The sequence below is a fragment of the Arachis stenosperma genome, chromosome 7, assembly GCF_014773155.1.
Source record: "Arachis stenosperma cultivar V10309 chromosome 7, arast.V10309.gnm1.PFL2, whole genome shotgun sequence".
Lineage (NCBI taxonomy): Eukaryota > Viridiplantae > Streptophyta > Magnoliopsida > Fabales > Fabaceae > Arachis > Arachis stenosperma.
The window spans coordinates 31,505,667-31,531,146 of NC_080383.1; the positions used below are offsets into that span (position 1 = coordinate 31,505,667).

The 25,480-nt window shown below is 41.3% G+C and overlaps 2 non-coding genes across 2 annotated transcripts; both read right to left on the minus strand.

Moving 5' to 3' along the window:
• Positions 1-1,265: 1,265 nt before the first annotated feature.
• On the minus strand, positions 1,266-1,373 carry LOC130942455 (small nucleolar RNA R71). The gene has a single exon (XR_009071025.1). It is a non-coding gene; the product is annotated as a small nucleolar RNA R71 (small nucleolar RNA).
• Positions 1,374-23,476: 22,103 nt separating this feature from the next.
• LOC130942428 (small nucleolar RNA R71) lies at positions 23,477-23,584 on the minus strand. The gene has a single exon (XR_009070999.1). It is a non-coding gene; the product is annotated as a small nucleolar RNA R71 (small nucleolar RNA).
• Positions 23,585-25,480: the final 1,896 nt, after the last annotated feature.

The following is a 25,480-nucleotide window of genomic DNA, read 5'->3' on the forward strand; positions in this document are numbered from 1 at the left end:
AACGCCAGGATGGTGCTAGGGGGAAGATTTTGTTTTCAAAATCAATTTTTTTCAAGTTTTCAAAGTTTTTCAAAACCAAATCTTTTTCAAATCATATCTTCTCAATCAAATGTTTTCAAAATCAATTTCTTTCCTTTTTCAAAGATACTTACTAACAATTAATGATTTGATTGAACATTTTTTGCCTTTTCTATTAAGAAAGGTTTTATGTTTGAATCATATCTTTTCTTGTTAGGCAAGTCATTAATTTTTAAAATCATATCTTTTCAAATTGTTTTCAAATCATATCTTTTAAAATTGTTTTCAAATCATATCTTCTCAATCACATCTTTTTAAAACCATAACTTTTCAATTAGATCTTTTTAACCTCATCTTTTTCAAAATAGTTTTCAATCAAATCTTTTTAATTTCTAATTTCAAAATCTTTTTCAAAAATCACTTGATTTCTTTTTCACTTTCAATTTTCGAAAATTATCAATCAAATTTTCAAAATGTTTTCAAAATCTTTTAACTGAATTTTCGAAAATCCTCTTCCCTCCTTCTCACATCCTTCTGTTTATGGAGTACCACTCCTCCTAAATGCACAATTCGAACCTTATCTAATTAAAAGATCGAATTCTTCTTCTCCTTCTTCTTTCTATTTCTCTTTTCCTCTGACACTTCAAGGAATCTCTATACTGTGACATAGAGGATTCCATATTTTCTTTTTCTCTTCTCTTTCATATGAGCAGGAGCAGAGACAAAGGCATTCTTGTTGAAGCTGACCCTGAACCCGAAAGGACCTTGAAGAGAAAGCTAAGAGAAGCCAAAGCACAACTCTCTTTAGAGGACCTGACCGAATTCTTCAGAGAAGAAGAAGACATGGCAGCCGAAAACAACAATAATGCAAACAATGCAAGGAAGGTGCTGGGTGACTTTACTGCACCTACTCCTGATTTTTATGGGAGAAGCATCTCTATCCCTGCCATTGGAGCAAACAACTTTGAGCTTAAGCCTCAATTAGTTTCTCTAATGCAACAGAATTGCAAGTTCCATGGACTTCCAATGGAAGATCCTCATCAGTTTTTAGCTGAATTCTTGCAAATCTGTGACACAGTCAAGACTAATGGGGTTAACCTGAGGTCTATAGACTGATGCTATTCCCTTTTGCTGTAAGAGACAGAGCTAGAATATGGTTGGATTCTCAACCTAAAGAAAGCCTGGACTCTTGGGAAAAGCTAGTCAATGCCTTCTTGGCAAAGTTCTTTCCACCACAAAGATGGAGTAAGCTTAGAGTGGAAGTCCAAACCTTCAGACAGAAGGATGGAGAATCCCTCTATGAAGCTTGGGAAAGATACAAACAATTAATCAGAAGATGTCCTTCAGACATGCTTTCTGAATGGAGCATCATAGGTATTTTCTATGATGGTCTCTCTGAACTATCTAAGATGTCCTTGGATAGCTCTGCTGGAGGATCTCTTCATCTGAAGAAGACGCCTGCAGAAGCTCAAGAATTGATTGAAATGGTTGCAAATAACCAATTCATGTACACTTCTGAAAGGAATCCTGTGAACAATGGGACTAGTCAGAAGAAAGGAGTTCTTGAGATTGACACTCTGAATGCCATATTGGCTCAGAACAAGATATTGACTCAACAAGTCAATTTGATTTCTCAAAGTCTGTCTGGAATGCAAAATGCACCAAACAGTACAAAGGATGCTTCATCTGAGGAAGAAGCTTATGATCCTGAGAACCCTTCCATGGAAGAGGTGAATTACCTAGAAGAACCCTATGGAAATACCTACAATTCTTCATGGAGAAATCACCCAAATCTCTCATGGAAGAATCAAGAGAGACCTCAACAAGGTTTCAATAACAATAATGGTGGAAGAAACAGGTTTAGCAATGGCAAGCCTTTTCCATCATCTTCTCAGCAACAGACAGAGAGTTCTAAGCAGAATACTTCTGACTTAGCAACAATGGTCTCTGATCTAATAAAGACCACTCAAAGTTTCATGAATGAAACAAGGTCCTCCATCAGAAATTTGGAAGGACAAGTGGGTCAGCTGAGCAAGAAGGTTACTGAACTCCCTCCTAGCACTCTCCCAAGTAATACAGAAGAAAATCCAAAAAGAGAGTGCAAAGCCATAGACATGGCCGAATATGGAGAGGAAAGAGAGGAGGAGGACGCCACTGAAGAGGACCTCAGTGGGCGTGTACCAATCTCCTCTGAGTTCCTCAATGAGGAACAATGGGAATCTGAGGCTCAAAATGAGACCATAGAGATCCCATTGGACTTACTTCTGCCATTCATGAGCTCTGATGAGTATTCTTCCTCTGAAGAGGATGAGTATGTCACTGAAGAGCAAGTTGCTAAATACCTTGGAGCAATCATGAAACTGAATGACAAGTTATTTGGAAATGAGACTTGGGAGGATGAACCTCCCTTGCTCACCAAAGAACTGGATGACTTGTCTAGGCAGAAACTGCCTCAAAAGAGGCAGGATCCTGGGAAGTTTTCTATACCTTGTACCATAGGCACCATGACCTTCAAGAAGGCCTTGTGTGACTTAGGGTCAAGTGTAAACCTCATGCCCCTCTCTGTAATGGAGAAATTAGGGATCTTTGAGGTGCAAGCTGCAAGAATCTCATTAGAGATGGCAGACAATTCAAGAAAACAAGCTCATGGACTTGTAGAGAATGTTTTGGTGAAGATTGAAGACCATTACATCCCTACTGATTTCATAGTCCTAGAGACTGGGAAGTGCATGGATGAATCCATCATCCTTGGCAGACCCTTCCTAGCCACAGCAAAGGCTGTGATTGATGTTGATAGAGGAGAGTTGATCATTCAAGTGAATGAAGAATCCTTGGTGTTTAAGGCCCAAGGACATCTCTCTATCATCATGGAGAGGAAGCATGAAGAGCTTCTCTCAAAACAGAGCCAAGCAGAGCCCCCACAGTCAAACTCTAAGTTTGGTGTTGGGAGGCCACAACCAAACTCTAAGTTTGGTGTTGAACCCCCACATTCAAACTCTAAGTTTGGTGTTGGGAGGTTCCAACACGGTTCTGAGCATTTCTGAGGCTCCATGAGAGTCCTCTGTCAAGCTAATGACATTAAAGAAGCGCTTGTTGGGAGGCAACCCAATGTTTTATAATTAATTATTTTCTTTTGTTATCTTATCTTTTTTGTAGGTTGATGATCATAAGAAGTCACAAAAACAATGAAAAAAGCAAAAACAGAATGAAAAACAGGAAGAAAAACAGCACACCCTGGAGGAGAAGAAACTGGCGTTCAAATGCCAGTAATGCTAGCTGTTGGGCGTTTAACGCCCAGTCTGGCACCATTCTGGGCGTTTAACGCCAGAAAGGGGTACCAGACTGGCGTTAAACGCCAGTAAAGGGCAAGAACCTGGCGTTAAACGCCAGGAATGGGCACCAGCCCGGCGTTTAACGCCAGAAATGGCTCAAAACGTGATTTTGAGCAACATTTGGTGCAGGGATGACTTTTCCTTGACACTACAGGATCTGTGGACCCCACAGGACCCTACCATCACTCTCTCTCTTCTTCCCCCATTCACCAATCACCTCAACACCTCTTCCCCAAAAACCTCTCACCTATCAAATCCCATCTTTCTCTTCACCACTCACATCCATCCTTCATAAAACCCCACCAACCTCACCCTTCAAATTCAAACCACTTTCCCTCCCAAACCCCCCATAATGGCCGAACCTTTACCCCCCTCTCTCCTATAAATACCCTTCTTCAACTCTTCATTTTCACACAACCTAAACACCCTTTCTTCCCCTTCTTGGCCGAATACACCACCATCTCCCTCTTCCTCATTTCTTCTTCTTCTACTCTCTTCTTCTTCTTGCTCGAGGACGAGCAAACATTTTAAGTTTGGTGTGGTAAAAGCGTTGCCTTTTGTTTTTCCATAACCATTTATGGCATCCAAGGCCGGAGAAACCTCTAAAAAGAGGAAAGGGAAGGCAAAAGCTTCCACCTCCGAGTCATGGGAGATGGATAGATTCCTCTCAAGGGTGCATCAAGACCACTTCTATGAAGTTGTGGCCTTGAAGAAGGTGATCTCCGAGGTCCCCTTTTCACTCAAAAAGGGTGAATATCCGGAGATCCGCCATGAGATCCGAAGAAGAGGTTGGGAAGTTCTTACCACCCCATTCAACAAGTCGGAATCTTGATGGTTCAAGAGTTCTATGCCAATGCATGGATCACAAAGAACCATGACCAAAGTGTGAACCCGAATCCAAAGAATTATCTCACTATGGTTCGGGGGAAATACTTGGATTTTAGTCCGGAGAGTGTGAGGGTGGCGTTCAACTTGCCTATGATGCAAGGAGATAAGCATCCTTACACTAGAAGGGTCAACTTTGATCAAAGGTTGGACCAAGTCCTCACAATCATATGTGAAGAGGGCGCACAATGGAAGCAAGATTCAAGAGGAAAGCCGGTTCAATTGAGAAGGCATGACCTCAAGCCCGTGGCTAGAGGATGGTTAGAGTTCATACAACGCTCAATCATCCCCACTAGCAACCGGTCCGAAGTTACCATAGACCGGGCCATCATGATCCATAGTATCATGATTGGAGAAGAAATAGAGGTTCATGAGGTTATAGCCCAAGAACTCTATAAGGTGGCGGACAAGACCTCCACCTTGGCAAGGTTAGCCTTTCCTCATCTCATTTGTCACCTCTGTTATTCAGTTGGAGTTGACATAGAGGGAGACATTCCCATTGATGAGGACAAGCCCATCACCAAGAAAAGGATGGAGTACACAAGAGATCTCACTCATCATGAGATCCCTGAGATTCCTCAAGGGATGAATTTTCCTCCACAAAACTATTGGGAGCAACTAAACACCTCCCTAGGAGAACTAAGTTCCAACATGGGACAACTGAGGGTGGAGCATCAAGAACACTCCATTCTCCTCCATGAAATTAGAGAAGACCAAAGAATCATGAGGGAGGAGCAACAAAGACAAGGAAGAGACATTGAGGAGCTCAAGCACTCCATAGGATCTTCAAGAGCAAGAAAGAGCCGCCATCACTAAGGTGGACCCGTTCCTTGATTTCCTTGTTCTTTATTCTTCTGTTTTTCGATTTTTATGCTTATGGTTATCCATGTTTGTGTCTTGTGATCATTAGTGTCTTAGTGTCTATGCCTTAAAGTTATGAATGTCCTATGAATCCATCACCTTTCTTGAATAAAAACGTGCTTAATTGAAAAGGAAAGAATTGCATGAATTCTGAATTTTATAATAGTTTAATTATTTTGATGTGGTGGCAACACTTTTGTTCTTTGAATGTATGCTTGAACAGTGCATATGTCTTTTGAACTTGTGGTTCATGAATGTTGGCTCTTGAAAGAATGATGAAAAAGGAGACATGTTACTGAGGATCTGAAAAATCAATAAAATGATTCTTGAAGCAAGAAAAAGCAGTGAATACAAAAAAGGAAGAAAGCAAGCGAAAAAAAAAAACCGAAAAAAAAAGAAGAAAGAAAAAAAAAGAAAAGAATAAAGTTGTGATCCAAGGCAATAAGAGTGTGCTTAAGAACCCTGGACACCTCTAATTGGGGACTTTAGCAAAGCTGAGTCACAATCTGAAAAGGTTCACCCAATTATGTGTCTGTGGCATGTATGTATCCGGTGGTAATACTGGAAGACAAAGTGCTCTGGGCCACAGCCAAGACTCAATAAGTAGCTGTGTTCAAGAATCATCATACTTAACTAGGAGAATCAATAACACTATCTGGATTCTGAGTTCCTAAAGAAGCCAATCATTCTGAATTACAAGGGATAGAATGAGATGCCAAAACTATTCAGAGGCAAAAAGATAAAAGCCCCGCTCATCTAATTAATACTGATCTTCATAGATGTTTTTGGAGTTCATTGCATATTCTCTTCTTTTTATCTTATTTGATTTTCAGTTGCTTGAGGACAAGCAACAATTTAAGTTTGGTGTTGTGATGAGCGGATAATTTGTATACTTTTTGGCATTGTTTTTAGTATATTTTTAGTATGATCTAGTTAGTTTTTAGTATATTTTTATTAGTTTTTAGTTAAAATTCACTTTTCTGGACTTTACTATGAGTTTGTGTGTTTTTCTGTGATTTCAGGTATTTTCTGGCTGAAATTGAGGGACCTAAGCAAAAATCTGATCCTGAGACCAAAAAGGACTGCAGATGCTGTTGGATTCTGACCTCCCTGCATTCGAAGCGGATTTTCTGGAGCTACAGAAGCCCAATTGGCGCGCTCTCAACGGCGTTGGAAAGTAGACATCCTGGGCTTTCCAGCAATATATGATAGTCCATACTTTGCCCAAGATTTGATGGCCCAAACCGGCGTTCAAAGTCACCTACAGAAATTCCAGCGTTAAACGCTGGAACTGGCACCCAAATGGGAGTTAAACGCCCAAACTGGCACCAAAGCTGGCGTTTAACTCCAAGAAGAGTCTCTACACGAAATTGCTTCATTGCTCAGCCCAAGCACACACCAAGTGGGCCCGGAAGAGGATTTTTATGTCATTTACTCATTTCTGTACACCCTAGGCTACTAGTTTCTTATAAGTAGGACCTTTTACTATTGTAAAAAAAGGGGGAATCTTTTGATCATGTTTTGATGATTGAACCCTCTTTGGGAGGCTGGCCATTCGGCCATGCCTAGACCTTGTTCTTATGTATTTTCAACGGTGGAGTTTCTACACACCATAGATTAAGGTGTGGAGCTCTGCTGTACCTCGAGTATTAATGCAATTACTATTGTTCTTCCATTCAATTCCGCTTATTCTTTTACCAAGATATCACTTGTTCTTCAACATGATGAAGGTGATGATTGACGCCCATCACCATTCTCACCCATGAACAAGGTGACTGACAACCATTCTTGTTCTACAAGTATCTGAGGCTTGGTGAATATCTCTTGGATTCCTGATTGCACGATGCATGGTTGATCGCCTGACAACCGAGTGCTCGCCTGACAAACGAGCCAACCATTCCGTGAGATCAGAGTCTTCGTGGTATAGGCAAGAACTGATGGCAGCATTCAAGAGAATCCGGAAGGTCTAACCTTGTCTGTGGTATTCTGAGTAGGATTCAATGATTGAATGACTGTGACGTGCTTCAAACCTGTAACCTACTGGGCGTTAGTGACAGACGCAAAAGAGTTATTCTATTCCGGTAGGGGAGGGAACCAAACCGGTGATTGGCAGTACTGTGACAGAGTGCGTGCATTTGCTTTCACTGCGCGGATGGGAGGTAGCTGCTGACAACAGTGAAACCCTACACGAGCTTGCCATGGAAAGGAGTAAGAAGGGTTGGATGAAGACAGTAGGAAAGCAGAGAGACGGAAGGGAAGGCATCTTCATGCGCTTATCTGAAGTTCCTACCAATGAATTACATAAGTATCACTATCTTTATCTTCTATGTTATTTTCGTTCATCACCATATATATCTGAGTTTGCCTGACTAAGATTTACAAGATGACCATAGCTTGCTTCAATACTAACAATCTCCGTGGGATCGACCCTTACTCACGTAAGGTTTATTACTTGGACGACCCAGTGCACTTGCTGGTTAGTTGTGCGAAGTTGTGTAATGCCATGGTATTGGGCTACCACGTTTTTGGAGCCATTACCAGGGATTATGAGAGTTGTGAAAAAGTATAGTTCACAATTTCGCGCACCAACGGCCAACTACTATAAATACACTGGAGCACCCAGGTATGGCATACATTCCACATCTACACATATCTGCTTGGACCCATGCTAACTTAAGCATCGGAGTGTCATTGCAGGTACAACCACCAACCACTCTGCATATCAAGCTCGGGTCCCTGAACCCCCACCTCGGGCCTCTCCAGACGACCGAGCTACACGTTTCAGGTAACCCCCGGAACAACACCAAACTTAAAATTTTAGAAAATCAAACACAATTTTTTTTCGAAAATTTTAAAGGAAAAACACAAAGAGGACACCAAACTTAGAATTTTTACGGATCAAAAAGGGACTAAAGACATGCAAATTCGAAAATTAGAAGAAAAACAAAAGCATGCAATTGACACCAAACTTAAAATATGAAACTAGACTCAACTAAAAGACTCTAAACCAATAAAAATAAAACAGTCCTAATCTAAGCAACAAGATAAACCGTCAGTTGTCCAAACTCGAACAATCCCCGGCAACGGTGCCAAAAACTTGGTGCACGAAATTGCAATCACACTTTTGCAATCCCGCACAACTAACCAGCAAGTGCACTGGGTCGTCCAAGTAATACCTTACGTGAGTAAGGGTCGATCCCACGGAGATTGTTGGCTTGAAGCAAGCTATGGTTATCTTGTAAATCTTAGTCAGGATATCAGAAATTATCAAGATTGATTGTGAAAAGCAAAAGAACATGAAATAAGTACTTGTTTTGCAGTAATGGAGAATAGGTTGAGGCTTTGGAGATGCTCGGCCTTCTGAATCTCTGCTTTCCTACTGTCTTCTTCTTCAAACACGCAAGGCTCCTTCCATGGCAAGCTGTATGTAGGGTTTCACCGTTGTCAGTGGCTACCTCCCATCCTCTCAGTGGAAATGTTCAACGCACCCTGTCACGGCACGGCTATCCATCTGTCGGTTCTCAATCAGGCCGGAATAGAATCCAGTGATTCTTTTGCGTCTGTCACTAACGCCCCGCCTTCAGGAGTTTAAAGCTCGTCACAGTCATTCAATCATTGAATCCTACTCAGAATACCACAGACAAGGTTTAGACCTTCCGGATTCTCTTGAATGCCGCCATCAGTTCTAGCTTATACCACGAAGATTCTGAGTAAAGAATCCAAGAGATATCTACTTAATCTAAGGTAGAACGGAGGTGGTTGTCAGGTACACGTTCATAGTTGAGAATGATGATGAGTGTCACGGATCATCACATTCATCCGGTTTAAGAACAAGTGATATCTTAGAACGGAAGCAAGCATGATTGAATAAGAAACAGTAGTGATTGCATTAATCCATCAAGACACAGCAGAGCTCCTCACCCCCAACCATGGGGTTTAGAGACTCATGCCGTAGAATGTACACAAAGAAACGTGTAAAGTGTCATGAGGTACAGCTACAATGTCCAAAGATCCTATTAATAGTGAACTAGTAACCTAAGGTTTACAGAAATGAGTAAATGACAGAAAAATCCACTTCCGGGCCCACTTGGTGTGTGCTTGGGCTGAGCATTGAAGCTTTCATGTGTAGAGACCTTTTCTGGAGTTAAACGCCAGCTTTCATGCCAGTTTGGGCGTTTAACTCTAATTTTTATGCCAGTTCCAGCGTTAAACGCTGGAAGTTCTGAGGTTGATTTGCAACGCCGGTTTGGGCCATCAAATCTCGGGCAAAGTATGGACTATTATACATTGCTGGAAAGCCCAGGATGTCTACTTTCCAATGCCGTTGAGAGCGCGCCAATTGGGCTTCTGTAGCTCCAGAAAATCCACTTCGAGTGCAGGGAGGTCAGAATCCAACAGCATCTGCAGTCCTTTTCAGCCTCTAAATCAGATTTTCGCTCAGATCCCTCAATTTCAGCCAGAAAATATCTGAAATCACAGAAAAACACACAAACCCATAGTAAAGTCCAGAAAAGTGAATTTTAACTAAAAACTAATAAAAATATACTAAAAACTAACTAAATCATACTAAAAACATACTAAAAACAATGCCAAAAAGCGTATAAATTATCCGCTCATCAGGCATCTTTTGGAGGCAGTAACAAAGCAAGGTTTTCAGAAATACTCTACAGCTTGCATCCCAGCATTTCTCAAAAAGAATTCAAAAACAACAAACGCTTTTCATCAAAGGAAAACACAGCAAATCATCACAAGCCTACCAAGCAAAAAGCATTCTCAAACATCAAACACGCCAAGCAGAGACCATTAAAGATGCAACCTTTTTTTTTAAGAGCAGACAAAAGCAACCTTCAAATAAATGAGGAACAGACACGGACAAGTAGTATCAAGAACAGAAACAACAAAAACATGCAAAACCCTAAAGCCACCCAGCAAAAGCAAAAAGGATCATGCAGAAGATAGAGAAACTCTCAGAAAGCACATTTCAACAAATCTAGGGCTCAAGGAAAATAGAAAGATCCAAACTTTTTCAAAAAGAGAGGATCAAAACCAAAACCTCATCACAAAACCAAAATCAAAGAGAAAGCGTTAAAGGGGACTAACCTGGAGACGGAAGAAACTTCGAAAAAGGGCAGAAACAAAAGTTGCCTAGGAAACCGCCGAGCGACGCCACTAACGCCAGGAAGCAGAAGCACAAGCAAAAGACAGAAAGCGAAGAAAGAAGAGGAAAAAGTTACGAAGAGGTTACAAGGAAAATAAAAGGAGAGAAACCGTTTTCTGGGTTTTTTAAAATCAAAAGTAAAGAGCCCAGGGGAAACGGGGCAATTAATGTTCAAATTAAAGAAGGCATTAAACCCTCGCATGTTCCCAAAAAAGCGCCGATAGAAAAACGCGCGCTTTAGAGGAAACGTTCTACATTCAAAAGCTGCTACAAAGGAATCGACAAAATGCTCGAGTTCGGCTTCACCAAAAAAGGACCGAAGTCAAGGACTCGACCTTAAAAAGAAGACCGAGCTCAAGTAGGAGCACTGTTCATACCCTGGGTCGAGCTGTCCGACCCGGGATGTTCGACGGATAAAGCGACCGACCTCTTCAGGTCAGGACAACCCGACCTCTTTCATATGAGCTCGGATCAAGTCAACGGGAAAGCCCAAATAAGGGCCCAAATAGAGGAACACACCCCAAATCCTAAGGCAGCCCAAGCCTACAGAGAGAAAGGTGGTTCCCTTGAAGATTAGATGACCTCACTTAAAGATAAGATAAAGATAAGATAAGATAACTAACTTATCTTATCCACAGAAGGTCACATCTCACCATTATAAATACACTGGAGCACCCAGGTATAACTCATACTCTGATTCTACTCAATACCTGCTTAATACCCTTGCTAACTTAAAGCATCGGAGTCCCTTGCAGGTACCCCCCACCCTCCGGGGACGAAGGATCAGCAGCACTTTCAGTGTTACAAGTCGGACACACTAGCTCCGGCGACTATATACCCGCCAGATACATCGGCTCCGACCAACGCAGAAGATCTCGACCGAGATCGACCTATAGTTTCAGGTAACCCTCGGAACAGTGCGCGCACGCGTCGATGAGCGACGTGAATTATAAGACAACGCACTTACATCTCCCCTTTCCACCTCTTCTACCATTCACTATTCCCTTTCTTCCAACCCCTCTCTACACCACTCCACCCACCTCTCAGCACCACCTCCGGCGACCACCCACCTCCGGTGGTCCCCACATTTTCTCTCCCCTCTAAGTCTTCACTTCCTTCCACCCCTTTCTCTCACCTACATCTCCATTCCCTTTCCTTCTCTCCCAAGGTACTATACCCTACTTTCCCTCTTGCTCTACCTCCTTCATTTCTTTCTTAGTTAGTTGATTTTGTTTTCTCTTAGGTAGCTTCTTCTTTTCCCTTTTAAGCTCTTCATTACTTGGTTGTCTTTGTTTTTCTTTTTATACTTCTTTATGGGTGTTGTGGTCATGACTTCTTTTGCATTAGTGGATTAAAATATTTCGCATGATTTCATCGCATTCATAGTGCATTATGGTGACTAATGTTGCTTTGTGGGATGTTACATTGCTCTTCTTCCACTTATTTGTGTACTACAAAAAGAATGCACGCCAAGTGTTTGAGGAAAAGCATACATGATCTTTTGAGCTCATTTTGACTCATTGCTTCCCAACTACGTGCTTTCTCTCACTAGCTTGACTATTCTTAGGTGCATCGGCCACACTATTCTTCATATTTCACATTCTACTTACTCACTTTACCATGACTTGCCTTCCATCCTTAATATTTGGGGGTGTATACTTCTCATGCCTCTTACTTGCATGCTTAAACCGCCCTTATACCACATGCTAGTGATTTGCCTTGTTTAACAAATGTTGTCTTAGTTACATGTTGCAGCTGTCATGTAGTGTGGACACTTAATCCCTTATGGCATAATCTCTCACTTGCATGCTCCCCATATAGTTGTGTTCCTTTGTGTTTGATATTTCCTTCCTTTTCACTCTCGCAGGATGGTTATCAAGAAGGACAAAGGGAAGGCCCCGAAGAAACCAACCGCCAATAGAGCGCGCCAAGAGCCGACGGCCAAGCCCCTCCGAAGGAGGGCTAAGGGCCCCTCCAACATTGATATTTTAGAGAAGGACAACCCTCCAAAGGATTCAAACAAGTTCCCTAACCGCTACTGTGAACTTGTTTACCCAGGGATGACTGAGCGAAACTATCACTCGGAGCCCCTTCTAGTCCTACCGGCTCACATCGCTCCGATGATGATGCCCCGCATTGAGCGGAGGCAATGGAGGTTCCTCATGAGGCAACCAAAGGAGGTCAACTTATCATGGGTGGTAGAGTTTTACTCCAACTACTACTCACCCCTTCTCACATCGATTTTTGTGCGCCGAAAGCAAGTACCGGTCACGGTGGAAGCCATCCAAGGAGTACTTAAGATCGGGTCATTACCGGACGGGCATGACGCCTATCAAGAAGTTTTGTCGGTATGCTGCAAACGTGGTTTCGATTGGAACGCGGTTCTCCGAGTAATAGCTTTACCCGAAGCCTCTTAGATTCGAGGGACTATAAAGCAAAGGCCAAAGGGTGTAGATGCACGTTTCCTCACTCAAGAAGCCATGGCATGGGCCCAAATCCTAGCTCACTACGTGCTCCCAAGCACCCGTGGGTCATCCATTACCGCCAAGCTTGCCTTATTGGTTTGGTGCATCCTAACCAAGAAACCGGTCGACATCCCGCATGCCATCCGACAATCCATGGGGCACATTTATGTTAAGGAAAACTTGCCCTTCCCCGCCATGGTAACCGAATTAGTCGCGGCGGCCGGTGTTTCCCACGAGACCAAGGACCGGAGGACCTTAATTCCGGTCGAAGGTGATGTTGTTCCGACCAAAAGGTGCCTCAAACCTCCAGTGGTTACCGAGGACCTCAGCAAGACTATCCCCAATTGCAACCCCACCTCTTCATCCGCACCACCAAAATCATCCATCCAACGCCTTGAAAACCTTCATAAGAAATTGGACCGTTATGAGCGGCGCAACCAACGCCGATATGCTCACGTGAAGAAGCTTCTAAGCATTGTCACCCCACCTTTGGAGGAACCGGATATCTCCACATCCACTACAACATCGAGCGGACATAGCACTGACAAGGGAGATGAAGGACATTCCGGACCCGGCCACCCATTGCGCATCACTTATAGCACGGAGGACCGTGCTAAGTTTTAAGTGTGGGGAGGTCGGCCGACCGATCTCCGTAGGTAACACCGGAATAAACTTTTGAATCACTTTGTAGTTAAGATAGTTTGCATGATTAGGTTTTCCTTGACACCATTTGCATGATAGTCTACATGGTTGGAGTAATGAATTCTCTCCTAGGAAACTGAGATTTTCGGGCAACCTTACCAATTTTGAAAAAAAAAACTTTTGATGCTAAGCTCACTTAGAGATTGTACCTTGGAACATGGATTTTGAGTTAAGAACACAAGCAAGTGAGTTTTGAGCCTTATTGCGTGGCTACATCTTATAGTCACTTACCTTCCTTCTTGTGTGCATTGTTCTCTCTCTATAATTGTGATCCTTACTTTGTTTGACTCTATATGTCCATTGTTGTATGTGTGAATGCATGTATATGACTGAGGCCATCAATTCACTTAGCCACTAACCAAATAGCCTTACCATACGAACAACCCTTGCAACCAACTTTGAGCCTACGCTTAATCCACTCATTCTTAATTCTAGCACATTACAAGCCAAGAAGCGAAAACCATGAATGTCCCTATGTGAATCTTTGATTGGCTTAGGCTAGTGTGTGTGTGTCATTCAAGTGTGGGAAAATGAGGTGGGACATTGGTTGAGGAAAAGTGGATGTATTTGTTTTGTATTTCTATATTTGGGAATCGGGCACACACTCATGCGTTAATTGAATGTAAGACCTTATGCATTGATATCCTTGAAAGAAAAAAATGAAAAAAAAGAGAAGCAATAAAAAGGGGACAAAATGCCCCAAAGTAAAGTTCAATAAAAGTCAATGCATATGTGTTATAAAGCAAAAGAAAATGCATGAGTATGTGAAAAAAGTGAGTAATGGGTAGTTAGACTAGTATATAATTATATAGGATATTATATAGGTTGGGTGGGAAGTTTAGGTTAATCAAAAGATCCAATTTTTAGCTCACCTAGCCAAATATATAACCCCACCTTGACCCTAGCCCCATTACAACCTAGGAAAGACCTCATGATACATGTGCGCATGCATGTAAAAATTGTTGATTGTTAGAGGAAGAACAAATTTTGGAGAAGCATGAAATAGGGGAGAACTGAGTGATTAACCCGATACACCGAGCGGATAGAGTGCAAACACTTCCGGTGAGGGTTCGAAGCTCCAATCCTTGTTCCCGGCTCTCACGAGCATTCTTCATGCAAGTTGCGTATATCTCACTTTGATGATTAAAATTGGTAAGTTTCATGCATTGCCTACCATCTTGCCCTATGTGCTTGAATGTATCTTAGGAAGATCGATTAGCTCTTAACCAAGTGGATAGTAGCACCAGTCTTAGTTGCATTCATATAAGTAGATTGCACCTCATGAATCTCTTGCCTATTTGATGCTTTGGTCTTTCACTTTTCTCTAAGCATGAGGACATGCTACAATCTAAGTGTGGGGAGGTTGATAAACCCCATTTTTAGGGTTTATTCAGTATTGATTTCGAGGGTTTTATCAATGATTCTACACACTTTTCGTATGAAAATACATGACTTTGTGTTCCTTTCCTAATTTTGCCTCATGGATGAAAACATGCTTATTTTGCACTAAATTAGATATATTTCTAATCCTCCCTTGGTGCCATTCGATGCCGTGACCTGTGTGTTAAGTGGTTTCAGAGTATAGGGCAGGGATGACCCGGAGGAGAGAAGGGAAGTATGTACAAAGGAAAGGAGCATGAGAAAATTAGCTTTGGAAACTTCAGCATTGACGCGTATGCGCACATGGCGCGTCCACGTGAATGTGCGCCATCAAGAGCTAAGCTAGGAGCCAAGCTATAAGCCGGCGCATGTAGCGGCTAAGTCATGATCCTCTTGGACGCGTCCGCGTAAATTACGCTTGCGCACGAATTACAAATTGCCCCAGGGGCGCGTGCACGTGCTGTGCACGTACGCGCCGATGGTCTCACATGATTTTTAAGAGAGCACGTGACCAAAATGTGGAGACAGTTAGAGACCCTATTTTGGGGAAGTGCTTTGGTGGGAAAAGCTTAAGAAGACCAAGGATTGAAGGGTTAAGGGATTTTTGGCTCATTTTACATTTCCTGAGATATTTTTTAGTGTTAGTTACACTTTGGGTAGAAAGAGAATCTCCAACCTCTCTCTAGGATTTCATTCTCCTCAATCTCCATTACAATTCTCCTTTGATTTTCCTTGGTGAGATCCATTGTAATACACTTTTACTTTGATGCAATTAGTAGATCTACTCTTCTCATATTCTCAATTAGTGTTCTTTGATCCTTTCACTTTGGATCTAGCTTTGCTTTTGTTACTTGGATTTGGAACTAGTGAATTGAGGTAATTTCATATCCATTACTTGTGATTGTTCAATTGTAGATAATTGTGTAATCTAGATCTCTTCATTTTCATTCTTCATTCTAATTCCTTAATGGCTCTTATGAATGCTCATCAATTGTTTGATAAAATGCCAATACTAGTTATGGAGTAAAAGTTTCTCACTTGGCTTAGGGTTTGGGCCATTAGAAAAAGTTGAATAGTAAATGTCAATTGTTGATTGAGAACTAAGGATTGCTAATTGGTTTGGGATGTACTAAAATTAGATTCCCTTAGGGTGAAGCTAAGACTTGTGATTCAAGCTAATTACTTTCACTTGACTTTCCTCTATACTTAGAGGTCAACTAAGTGGAGCAAGGCTTAATTGTTATCATCATTGAAGGAAACTATAGTGATAGAATTTCTAATGCCAACCCTAGGCCAAGTCCTTTAATATTGATTGTTTGTCATCTACCCTTGCTATTAATACACCGACCTTCAAAAGATTCATAACAAAAGCTTCCTAATCAATAACATGCATTCTCTAGCAATTCGAAGGGAGGACGACTCGGGAGACTAGTACTCTCGATTATAGATTGTAGAATTGTTTGATGCGAGGTTTGAATGTCGATTGGACTATTGATGCCAGGGCATCAAGGCCAGTTTCACTAACCTTTTCTTTACTGTTTTAGGGTAGTTTCATGCATTTTCTTAGTGAATAAGGCAAGTTTTGGATGAAATTACACTTCCACCTTGATTCAAGAAACTTTTGTGAATTTTGCATAATTTCATGAGTATTTTGTTAGAATTGCATGATAAATTGATGATGCATAATCTCATGACTTTGGCTAGAGCTTTGATCCACTTTAATTGCTTGATTTCAGGGCAAAGGAAGCAAGGAAGAACCACGTTAGTATTCACGTTAACCTAGTTAACATGAACACTAACGTGGAATGGTGAAAAGCTTGCAACGTTAATGAGAAAAGTGATCACCAATAACGCCTGCGAAGCCATCCATAGCTCAAGTTACTTGCCACGTTAATTAAGTTAACGTGGTAGTTAGCGTAGAAGAAAATGAGAAACTCCACGTTAAGAGGAAACGTGAACACCAATAACGTTTTCCTCCAACATTAGTGGTAAAAGTGAACACCACTAACGTTGGAGAACTTGGCAATGATCCACGTTAAGAGTCACGTTAACTTAGTTAACGTGAACTCTAACGTGGAAGAGGAAAACAAAAGCCAACGTTAGTGACACTCACTTTTGTCACTAACGTTGGACCAACTAACATTGCCTACGTTAACTTTCACGTTAAGACCATTAACGTGAAAGTTAACGTGGATTTGAGATCAAGGAGCCAACGTTAGTGTTCATACCCTGGGTCGAGCTGTCCGACCCGGGATGTTCGACAGACAAAGCGACCGACCTCTTCAAGTCAGGACAACCCGACCTCTTTCTTAAGAGCTCGGCCAAGTCACCAGGAAAGCCCAAAGAAGGGCCCAAATAGAGGAACACGCCCCAAATCCTAAGGCGGCCCAAGTCTACAGAGAGAAGGGCGGTTTCCTTGAAGATAAGATGACCTCACTTGAAGATAAGATAAGATAAGATAACTAACTTATCTTATCCACAGAAGGTCACATCTCACCATTATAAATACACTAGAGCACCCAGGTATAACTCATACTCTGATTCTACTCAATACCTGCTTAATACCCTTGCTAACTTAAGCATCGGAGTCCCTTGCAGGTACCCCCCACCCTCCGGACACGGTGGCTCCAGCCACCATCATCAAGTCGGACACAACAACTCCGATCAGCATAGAAGATCTCGTCCGACAGAAATCCCTTCGTACAAACGTTTTGGTTGTCACAAGTAACAAACCCCTTTAAAATTGATAATCGAGTATTTAAACCTCGGGTCGTCTTCTCAAGGAATTGCAGGGAGGTATGTTCTTATTATTGGCTATGGAGATTGTAAATTGGGGGTTTTGAGAATTTGGGCAATGGGCACAAGCATATTTTCAAAGCAATAAAAATAAATAAATAACTGTAAAATAAACTCTTGGCAAGGTATAAAGACTGGAGGTCCTATCCTAGTTATCCTTATCAATTATGAAGAGAATTGGATTCTTCTCCCACCTTGTTAACCTCTAACTATGAAGGTAAGTTAAGTGGAGGAATTAATTCGAATCCTCAAGTCCTAGTCTTTCCTTGGGAAAGGCTAGAGTTATTGGAATATGAATTAATAAAATGAAGAAATCCAATTTTCAATCAATAATGAGTTTGATAACTCTAGAGTTACCAATTATTTAACCAAGGCCAAAAGGAAAGAAAATTGAAGCTGCTGGAATAAAAAATACTTTTAGATGGGAAGCAATAATCATGTAAATAAAAGAAAGCAATATTAAACTGAAATACCTCAAATAATATTAATTTAAAAGAGTAATCTGTAACATGAAAGAGTTCATAAATTTAATTGGAAAAATAAATAAAAATAAAGAACCCGAGATTGAGAGTTACTCCTAAAACTAAGAGAAGTCCTAAATCCTAATCCTAAGAGAGAGGAGAGAACCTCTCTCAAAACTAATCTAAATCATGAGAAGTGAATTATGAGTAGCCCTATGAATGGATGCATTTCTCCACTTTATAGCCTTTAATCTGTGTTTTCTGGGCCGCAAACTGGGTCAGAAACAGTTCAGAATTCGCTGGTTTCGAATTTGGCCAGGCTGGATTTTCGTCATTGCGACGCGGCCGCATGGATCACGCGGTCGCGTCGCCTAGCGTCAGGGAAACTATATCATATTATATATCAAATCGAAGCCCCGGACGTTAGCTTTCGAACGCAACTGGAACCGCATCGTTTGGACCTCTGTAGCTAAAGTTACAGCCGTTTGAGTGCAGAGAGGTCAGGCTGGACAGCTTAGCAATTTCTCCAACTTCTTGCATTCCTTCCTCTTTTGCATGCTTTCTTCCCATCCTTCTGAGCCATTCATGCCCTATAATCTCTGAAAACACTTAACACACATATCAAGGCATCTAATGGTATAAAAGGAGAATTAATATTAATAAAATTAAGGTCAAAGAAGCATGTTTTCAATCAAAGCACATAATTAGGAGGGAAAATGTAAAACATGCAAATAGTATGAATAAGTGGGTAAAGAGTAGATAAAAACCACTCAATTGAGCACAAGATAAACCATGAAATATGGGTTTATCAACCACCTCAGCAACTTCAGAAGCAGAATGTACCTTACCGACGCCCCAGATGCTGTTCGCTATAAAGCCTTTCCAACAACTCTCACAAAGACAGCAATCCGATGGTTCGACAACCTACCCCCAAAGTCCATCTCAAACTTTGATGACCTAGCTAAAAAATTCCTAGCCAGATTCTCCATTCAGAAAGATAAGGCCAAGCACGCCCCCAGCTTACTAGGGATCAAACAAGGAGATCGGGAGAGCCTCCGAAACTAAATGGAAAGATTCAACAAAACGTGCATGGACATACAAAGTTTATCAACAGAAGCTGCCATCATGGGACTCATCAACGGCCTACAAGAAGGACCTTTTAGCCAATCTATATCAAAAAAAATACCCGACCTCCTTGGACGAAGTACAGGAACGAGCAGAAAAATATATCAACATGGAAGAAAACGCTCGGTTAGGAGAGACCTCAAAATCAGAGACCTCCTATCGAGACAAAGACAAGGAATCCAAGAGGAAAGAAGATCGACAAGGGGAGAAAATAAAAAATACCACAATTACACTCCTCTTAGGGCATCCCTGGTCGAGATATACAAAGAAGTCTGCCATACAGAAAAAATCCCCCCAGCACGACCACTCAAAGACAAAAAGGGAGGAGGAAACCGAAAGGAATATTGTGAATATCATCGAGTCCGTGGACACTCCACAAACGAATGCTTCGACTTAAAAAAATCATAGAAAAGTTGGTGAGAGAGGGAAAATTAGATCGATTTCTGGCCACCCGAGATGATGATCAAAGAAAGAGACGAAGGGATGAAGATACCGAGTGAACTGAATGATCACCTCAGACACCAGAGAGACATGTCCACATGATACATGGTGGATTCGAAAAGATATCTCAAAGAAGTATATCATGTCGAGGGAAAGGAGGAAGCACTCAACAACCCGGCAATAACGTTCACTAAAGAGGACGCCTTTGGCATCATCTCAGGACACGACGATCCCATGGTCATCACCATCATATTGGCAAACGCCAATCTACACCGCACCTTAATAGACTGATGAGCGGATAATTTATACGCTTTTTGGCATTGTTTTTAGTATGTTTTTAGTAGGATTTAGTTAGTTTTTAGTATATTTTTATTAGTTTTTAATTAAAATTCACTTTTCTAGACTTTACTATGAGTTTGTGTGTTTTTCTGTAATTTCAGGTATTTTCTGGCTGAAATTGAGGGACCTGAGCAAAAATCTGATTCAGAGACTGAAAAGGATTGCAGATGCTGTTGGATTCTGACCTCCCTGCACTCGAAGTGAATTTTCTGGAGCTACAGAAACCCAATTGGCGCGCTCTCAATGGCGTTGGAAAGTAGACATCCTGGGCTTTCCAGAAATATATGATAGTTTCATACTTTGCCCAAGATTTAATGGCCCAAACCGGCGTTCAAAGTCACCCTCAGAATTCCCAGCGTTAAACGCCGGAACTGGCACCAAAGTGGGAGTTAAACGCCCAAACTGGCACAAAAGCTGGCGTTTAACTCCAAAAAGAGTCTCTACACGAAAATGCTTCAATGCTCAGCCCAAGCACACACCAAGTGGGCCCGGAAGTGGATTTTTATGTCATTTACTCACCTTTGTAATTCTTAAGCTACTAGTTCTCTATAAATAGGACCTTTTGCTATTGTATTTTCATCTTTGGATCTTAGATCATCTTGAGATCTTTGAATCTTTTGATCACTGGGGGCTGGCCTCACGGCCATGCCTAGACCTTGTTCTTATGTATTTTCAACGGTGGAGTTTCTACACACCATAGATTAAGGTGTGGAGCTCTGCTGTACCTCGAGTATTAATGCAATTACTATTGTTCTTCTATTCAATTCAGCTTGTTCTTATTCCAAGATATCACTTGTTCTTCAACTTGATGAATGTGATGATCCGTGACACTCATCATCATTCTCACCTATGAACGTGTGACCGTCAATCACCTCCGTTCTACCTTAGATTAGGTGGATATCTCTTGGGTTCTTTTACCGGAATCTTCGTGGTATAAGCTAGAATTGATGACGGTATTCAAGAGAATCCGGAAGGTCTAAACCTTGTCTGTGGTATTCTGAGTAGGATTCAATGATTGAATGACTGTGACGTGCTTCAAAATCGCGATTGTGGGGCGTTAGTGACAGACGCAAAAGAATCACTGGATTCTATTCTGACATGATCGAGAACCGACAGCTGGATAGCCGTGCCGTGACAGGGTGTGTTGAACATTTCCACTGAGAGGATGGGAGGTAGCCACTGACAACGGTGAAACCCTTGCATACAGCTTGCCATGGAAAGGAGTAAGAAGGATTGGATGAAGACAGTAGGAAAGCAGAGAGGCGGAAGGGACAAAGCATCTTCATACGCTTATCTGAAGTTCTCACCAATGAAATACATAAGTATCTCTATCTTTATCTTTATGTTTTATTCATATATCATCCATACCCATTTGAGTCTGCCTGACTAAGATTTACAAGGTGACCATAGCTTGCTTCATACCAACAATATCCGTGGGATCGACCCTTACTCGCGTAAGGTTTATTACTTGGACGACCCAGTGCACTTGCTGGTTAGTTGTGCGAAGTTGTGTTTATGCCATGGTATTGAGCACCAAGTCTTTGGGGCCATTACTAGGGATTATTTGAGTTGTGAAAAGTATTGATCACAATTTCGTGCACCAAGTTCTTGGCGCCGTTGCCGGGGATTGTTTCGAGTATGGACAACTGACGGTTCATCTTGTTGCTTAGATTAGGTATTTTTTTTCAGAGTTCTTAAGAATGAGTTCTAGAGTTTCATGATGATCTGTTGAAGTCTGGCTGGCTGTGAAGCCATGTCTAATCTTATTGGACCGAGGTTTCAACTTATCATCACAAGAGCTTGTTGATTTCTATCAATCTTGCTATTGGAGCAATGATCTGCTAAGGCTTGGCTGGCCATTGGCCATGTCTAGTGTTTTGGACCGAAGTTTTCTTTGAAAGCTTGGCTGGCTGTGAAGCCATGTCTAATTCCTGGACCGAAGTCTTAGACTAGCATTGCAATGATTCCTGGAATTCTCATTAAGAATTTTGATACCTTTATTTTCTTTTCCACTTAATTTTCGAAAAACCCAAAAAAAATTACAAAATCATAAAAACCAAAAATATTTTATGTTTCTTGTTGAGTCTAGTGTCTCATTTTAAGTTTGGTGTCTTGCATGCATTGTTTATTTGATCTTGGTTCTATTTTCAAGTCAATAATACAGGGAACTGAAGATTCAGTACATGCAACAGAGGAATTATACAGAAAAAGCTGGGCGTTTAAAACGCCCAGTGAAGAAGGAAAAACTGGCGTTTAAACGCCAGCCAGGGTGCCTGGTTGGGCGTTTAACGCCCAAAAAGGTAGCATTTTGGGCGTTAAACACCAGAATGGATACCATTCTGGGCGTTTAACGCCAGGATGGCACAAGAGGGAAGATTTTGTTTTTAATGCAAATTTTTTTCAGGTTTTCAAAGTTTTTCAAAATCAAATCTTTTTCAAATCATATCTTTTCAATCAAATCTTTTTCAAAATCAATTTCTTTCCTTTTTCAAAAATACTTGCTATCAATTAATGATTTGATTCAACATTTCAAATATGTTGCCTTTTCTGTTGAGAGAGGTTTAATGTTTGAATCATATCTTTTCTTGTTAGGCAAGTCATTAATTTTTAAAATCAAATCTTTTTAAAATTGTTTTTCAAATCATATCTTCTCAATCACATCTTTTTAAAACCATAACCTTTAAATCACATCTTTTTCAAAAAAAAAGTTTTCAATCATATCTTCTTCAAAATATTTTTCAAAATGTTTTTAAAATCTTTTTAATTAATTTTCAAAAAATCTCTTCCCGTCTTCTCACATCCTTCTATTTATGGAGTACCACTCCTCCTCAATGCACAATTCGAACTCTATCTCACTAAGTTCGAATTCTTCTACCTCTTCCTTCTATTTTTCTGTTCCTCTGACACCTCAAGGAATCTCTATACTGTGACATAGAGGATTCCATATTTTCTTGTTCTCTTCTCTTTCATATGAGCAGGAGCAAAGACAAAAGCATTCTTATTGAGGCTGACCCTGAACCTGAAAGGACCTTGAAGCGAAAGCTAAGAGAAGCTAAGGCACAACTCTCTGTAGAGGACCTAACAGAAATCTTCAAAGAAGAAGAACCTATTGCAGTTGAAAACAACAACAATGCCAACAATGCAAGGAAGGTGCTTGGTGACTTTACTGCACCTACTCCCGACTTCTATGGGAGAAGCATCTCTATCCCTGCCATTGGAGCAAACAACTTTGAGCTTAAGCCTCAATTAGTTTCTCTAATGCAACAGAATTGCAAGTTCCATGGACTTCCATTGGAAGATCCTCATCAGTTTTTAGCTGAATTCTTGCAAATCTGTGACACTGTCAAGACTAATGGGGTTGACCCAGAGGTCTACAGACTTATGCTTTTCCCTTTTGCTGTAAGAGATAGAGCTAGGATATGGTTGGACTCACAACCTAAAGAAAGCCTGAACTCTTGGGAAAAGCTAGTCAATGCCTTCTTGGCAAAGTTCTTTCCACCTCAAAAATTGAAGAAGCTTAGAGTGGAAGTCCAAACCTTCAGACAGAAGGAAGGAGAATCCCTCTATGAAGCCTGGGAAAGATACAAACAATTGATCAGAAAATGTCCTTCTGACATGCTTTCTGAATGGAGCATCATAGGTATTTTCTATGATGGTCTGTCTGAACTGTCCAAGATGTCATTGGATAGCTCTGCTGGAGGATCTCTTCATCTGAAGAAGACGCCTACAGAAGCTCAAGAACTAATTGAAATGGTTGCAAATAACCAATTCATGTACACTTCTGAAAGGAATCCTGTGAACAATGGGACAAATTAGAAGAAAGGAGTTCTTGAGATTGATACTCTGAATGCGATACTGGCTCAGAACAAGATATTGACTCAGCAAGTCAATTTGATTTCTCAAAGTCTGTCTGGAATGTAAAATGCACCAGGCAGTACTAAAGATGCTTCATCTGAAGAAGAAGCTTATGATCCTGAGAACCCTTCAATTGAAGAGGTGAATTACATGGGAGAACCCTATGGAAACACCTATAATTCTTCATGGAGAAATCATCCAAATTTCTCATGGAAGGATCAACAGAGACCTCAACAAGGTTTCAACAACAAAAATGGTGGAAGAAACAGGTTTAGCAATGGCAAGCCTTTTCCATCATCTTCTCAGCAACAGACAGAGAATCCTAAGCAGAACAACTCTAACTTAGCAACCATGGTCTCTGATCTAATCAAAACCACTCAAAGTTTTATGACTGAATCAAGGTCCTCCATTAGAAACTTGGAGGCACAAGTGGGTCAGCTGAGCAAGAAAATTACTGAACTCCCTCCTAGTACTCTTCCAAGCAATACAGAAGAGAATCCAAAAGGAGAGTGCAATGCCATCAACATGGCCGAATTTGGAGAGGAGGGAGAGGCAGTGAACGCCACTGAGGAAGACCTCAATGGACGTCCACTGGCCTCCAATGAGTTCCCTAATGAGGAACCATGGGAATTTGAGGCTCACATTGAGACCATAGAGATTCCATTAGATCTACTTCTGCCATTCATGAGCTCTGATGAGTATTCTTCCTCTGAAGAGGATGAGTATGTCACTGAAGAGCAAGTTGCCAAGTACCTTGGAGCAATCATAAAGCTAAATGACAAGTTATTTGGTAATGAGACTTGGGAGAACGAACCTCCTTTGCTCACCAAAGAACTGGATGACTTGTCTAGGCAGAAAGTACCTCAAAAGAGACAAGATCCTAGGAAGTTCTCAATACCTTGTACCATAGGCACCATGACCTTCAAGAAGGCTCTGTGTGACTTGGGGTCAAGTGTAAACCTCATGCCTCTCTCTGTAATGGAGAAGCTAGGGATCTTTGAGGTACAAGCTGCAAGAATCTCACTAGAGATGGCAGACAACTCAAGAAAACAAGCTTATGGACTTGTAGAGGATGTTTTGGTGAAGATTGAAGACCATTACATCCCTGCTGATTTCATAGTCCTAGAGACTGGAAAGTGCATGGATGAATCCATCATCCTTGGCAGACCCTTCCTAGCCACAGCAAAGGCTGTGATTGATGTTGATAGAGGTGAACTGATCATTCAAGTGAATGAAGAATCCTTTGTGTTTAAGGCTCAAGGATATCCCTCTGTCACCATGGAGAGGAAGCATGAAGAGCTTCTCTCAAAACAGAGCCAAACAGAGCCCCCACAGTCAAACTCTAAGTTTGGTGTTGGGAGGTTCCAACATTGCTCTGAGTATCTGTGAGGCTCCATGAGAGCCCTCTGTCAAGCTACTGACATTAAAGAAGCGCTTGTTGGGAGGCAACCCAATGTTATATTTTATCTATTTCCCTTTGTTATTTTATGATTTTTGTAGGTTGATGATCATGAGAAGTCACAAAATCAATTTAAAAAGCAGAAACAGAATGAAAAACAGAAAGAAAAATAGCACACCCTGGAGGAGAACTTGTTGGCGTTTAAACGCCAGTGAAGCTAGCAAATGGGCGTTTAACGCCCAGTCTGGCACCATTCTGGGCGT